Source organism: Nelumbo nucifera, chromosome 3, assembly GCF_055504915.1.
Source record: "Nelumbo nucifera cultivar China Antique chromosome 3, China Antique-T2T, whole genome shotgun sequence".
NCBI classification, from domain to species: Eukaryota; Viridiplantae; Streptophyta; class Magnoliopsida; order Proteales; family Nelumbonaceae; genus Nelumbo; species Nelumbo nucifera.
This window is the reverse complement of record NC_142651.1, coordinates 13128137-13132733: the sequence shown is the minus strand read 5'-3', so window position 1 is coordinate 13132733 and position 4597 is coordinate 13128137. Positions and strand designations below refer to the sequence as shown.

General features: G+C 39.4%; 1 pseudogene; it reads left to right on the top strand.

Moving 5' to 3' along the window:
- The first annotated feature begins 2151 nt into the window (after positions 1 to 2151).
- LOC104602850 (uncharacterized) lies at positions 2152 to 4352 on the top strand (annotated as a pseudogene).
- The last annotated feature ends 245 nt before the right edge of the window (positions 4353 to 4597 follow it).

Sequence of the window (4597 nt, the reverse complement as noted above, 5' to 3'; positions counted from 1 at the left end):
GAGAGTTATAAGTAATTGGGAAGTGAGGATTAATAAAAGTAAACAAATTTGAGACAATATGTTTCCATTAGGGGTGGGAAGGGGAAAGGGGCATGCTAAGGTGGCAACTTTAGAGACTTGGAAAGGGAATCATGCACCCCCACTAGAATTGCAAGGTAATGGAACAAGGAGAGGCCATGGTTACTAAACGGCCCTTTTCAGTTGGTGTACATTGAATTCACTCACACCACTTATAAGGTTAAAAGGTTATGGTCTTAAGTATCTACTACTTTTCAACAAAATCAATCTTGGGAAAGGAATCTTTGTTCACATATTTTCTTATCTTTTTGGTTTCCTTCCTACTAATAGATTTTGACACCTCGTAACTCGTTGGACTAAAACGAAAGTTACTTCATTTGGCTGAATGCAATCTTTGTTTCACGAGGGAAAAGAGCTCAAGACAGTGAAGACACTTCTCACCACCTCCATTCATGGCCAGCCCACCCATATCACATTATCGCTACTAAATGTGTAGACATTCCTCTCACTCATTCCCCAAAATACGTCCAGCGCTTTACTTATGTTGCCACACTTGGGACTACATGTCTATGAGTGCAGTCCCTAGCATCCCGGTCATTTGAAGCTTGACCGTCCGCATTGAGATTCGAGCATCACCCGCTATCATCACATTCCAAGAAATGGGATCACCCGGTAGGGCATTTCATCGAAGAGTTTCTGTGCAAAATCGACTTCGCCGCACCTAGTACGGGGACTCACCATTGTCGTCTGAGACCCCAGGTCCCTAATTTCTGAAAATAGCTTCCGAGCTAAACCCAAGAAACCCAATTCAGCATACATGAATGTTGATCAGCCTGCTCTAAACATGCGGGGTTCGAATTGGAACCGTGCTTTATAATAGCAGCGTGAACGGCCAGGGCAGCGTCAGGCGACGAGACCTGTGTACAAGAGCGGAATAGGAAAGTAAAGGTGTAGTTATCAGGAGCTCTCATCATAGAGTTAGGTGAAAAGAGTTGGATTGTTGGATTAATCGAGGAGTTTGTCCAAATAATCAAGATTGTTTGGGTGGTTAAAACTTATTTATAAAGAGTGAATTTCCCTTTTTTCTGGAATTTTTATTGGACATTTTCTATCCTACTTGTTTAAACACACAACAGGCATAAAAATGGCATATATGTCATTTATTCTCATTTCAGAAACTGTCCACTCATAGCTGTTCAGAAACTAACCACTTATAAATTATAACCCTTTAGAAACTGTCCATGAATCATAAATAATTTTGTCTTATAGATATTAAAGAGAAAGAGCTATGAATTAGAAGAAACAAATGGGCCAAGAAGGCAAAAGTTGTTGAGAAGACCGTTAATGAGCAGTTGGGTGCATAAGTATACCGGGATCACTGTTGGGTGTGTGGCCATATACCTTGAAGAGTTTCATTCATACCAATCAGATCCTAGCTCTTCTTTTAGCAGGATTTTATCTAAAATTCTGACTTTTTCACATTTCTCTTAAACTTATCATCACTTCTCAAAACCTTGGAGACCTGTTGATGAGTGTTATGATCGAAAAACTAATCTCCCCCTAAGATTTCCTTTAAATCAATGTTAATGGCCATTAATAACGCTTTGTCATCATTTAAGTATTTTCCATGATCAAACCACCTTGAATGGCCAATAAGCTTTTAAATATTTTTATGATAAAATTATGTTTGATCTGAGCTGGGACCCACATTAAGCTGACAAATTTTAGAGTTGGGCCTGGACCTAATACTTCAAGCCCCGCCTAGGACTGGCCCAACAGTAATCTAATGAAAATCTTAGCCAGTGGTGAGTTTTTATAGTGAGTTTTGGATAATAAAACTTACTTGAGGTTTTGAATTTGAAAAGTTATGACGAGTTTAAGAAAAATGTAAAAGAAGACTGTCATCAGCTTCATTTTCCTTCATTTAATTAATTCTTTGTAAAAGAACACTGTCGCTTCTGTTAGGCTGAGTTTGGTTGCAGTGAAAATTTCAAAATTTCATTTTGCATTAGCGCATGGGAGTGCAAATAGGTTTATTGTGAATTCTGATTTACTTTGGATTCAGATTTGATTTGATTTGATTTGTTTGGGAGAACATAAATAAGAATGCAAATAGATGGCTCGGAATTCAGGTATACTTTGGATTCAGAATACAACCAATGTTTTGTTTTGAATCTATTCACAGCAAACGCTTCCAAAAAACCTTCCAATAGAATACAATAGCTGGTCAGCTGCATATCCGAAACATCTCCGCAATGACAAGGGCAATATTCCCAATGTATGGCTGTAGTGATTTATTGGGAGAATATTCAAATTCGTATTTGTTTAAGAGTGAGGAAGGAAGGTAGATGATGTGATTCCCACTTTAGTTTATATTTATCGAGAAGTACAAATGTATTTTAAGCTTACAAATTCTGGCCCTTCTCTCTTTGATTTTTTGGGTAATACATGCTTATTTTCAAGTAAAACCCTCCTGTATTTTGTTTTGCGACAAAAACCCTCATTTACTATAACCGTGTGAGACAAAGATCCCTTCCATTAGTCTTGTTGTAATATTTTTTTAATCCTCGTATTACTCTTGTAATAATTATTCGAAGAAAAATACTATTCATCTTCCCCGACCTCACTGTACACGAACGGCAACTTATAGCGGCAGCGGACTTCTGAAATCCTCCTTCTCTCTCCCATCTCTCTTCTTACCCTTCTCCTTTCTCTCCTCCCCATTCTTCTTCCCGAGTTTGTCTGTTTCCGTTCCTTGCAGCTTCAGACAACCTGTTTGAGTTAAGGTGTTTCATTATTATTTGTTTTTTTTAATCTCTCTGAAGGCATCTCTCCCCATCTCTAACTACCAACTGCTCGATTACTTGCTTACGTCTGGGTTGGTGGATTTAGCATCCACAAGGCCAAAATTAACCCAAAAGTTTAGGAAGAGAAGAAATATAACTAGTTTATTTGGTTGATTATCTGCGTTTGATTAGTTTCTGTGTGAGATTAGATGAGCTTGCGTGCGGAAGATAAAGGATCAATGGGTTGAGCCAGATGCATGAAGACGATGGTAGAGAGCAAAAAAAAAAGCAAAGATCTTTTAAAAGAAAATTAAGGGAGCGAGAAATTGGGTTTACTGTAGATTTAATGGATTTGAGAGGGCAGGACAAAGAGAGAGGAATGCCAAGTTCTTTGGGTTATAATCCTCCCATTCGAGAATCATCCTCAAAGGTCTCCTCTCATCCAGTTATTTCAACAGGACTAGGACTGGTAGGAGGAGAAAGAAGAAGAGATGAGACTGGGAACGGAAAAGCAATTCTCAACCCCGTCTCAAACTCAAACCCTAGATCATCTTCAACAACATCATCACCACCGTCCCCATCAACCACAAGGGCATGGAAGAAATCCAGACCCATATTCAGATCCAGTTCCGGTCACAATTGCAGTTAGTGGTGCAACAAGTGCACCAGTTGCAGGTGGATCCAACTCAGCAAGGACAACACCACCGCCCCCTCCTCTTCCTCTTCCTCCTCCAACAACGGCCACTATATCAACAACTACCAAGAGTACTGCTACTTCTGTTCGATATCGAGAATGTTTCAAGAACCATGCGGGAAGCATTGGCGGACATGTTGTCGATGGCTGCGGCAAATTCATGCCAAGCGGTGAGGAAGGGACCCCAGAGGCCCTAAAATGCGCCGCATGCGACTGTCGCAGGACCTTCTACCGAAAAGAGATGGAAGGGGAGCCCCAATCGGGGGCAAACTGTTATTACTACCATAACAAGAACCACGACGGCACTCGGCAGCATAAGTAGGATCCCACCTCCCCAACCCCAACTACCTCTTTCACCTCTTCAGCAACACAAAAAATTCCAACTGGAGTTACCTACCAGTCCGTCACCGGAACCAATTCCTTCGGAGGCGGTGGTGGAATTGGTGGCGGAGCAACTGAATCGTAAAGCGATGACCTCAATGCGTACTAGTCCAATGCACCTGGGGAGCCTCTGCAACCATTGTCTCTATCAAAGAAGAGGTTTCAGACGAAATTCACCCCAGAGCAAAAAGATAGGATGTTGGAGAGGAATGGAAAACAGTTTCTCTCTCTCCATCTGCAAGGAACGGAAAACAGAGGAAATCGGGAAGAAGAAAGGGGAGGAGAGAAAGGGGAAGGGGAAGAAGAGAGATGAGAGAGGGAGGATTTCCGAAGTCCGTGGCTGTTGTTCGTGGGAAGATGAATAGTGTTTTTCTAGGGTAATATGGAAATTAAAAAATATTAGGAAATTGTCTAAAACTCACTATCAGTTTTCAGCATTTCTCTTAAGTTCACCACAATTTTTTAAAATGTCTAAAATTCATCATGTCACTAACTTAATGTTAAACAGACTAACTGAGTTAATATATTACAATTTTTAATCTTCATAGAAAAAATAAAATATATACAAAATAAATTAACGGGTGTTAATATATTACCATTTTAATATTTAGACATGAAAAAATGAAAAAGTTGAAAAAAATATTTTCAAATATAAAATACATAAAAACATAGAAATTATAAAAAATATAAAAAATTATAAAAATTGCAAACAAAATAA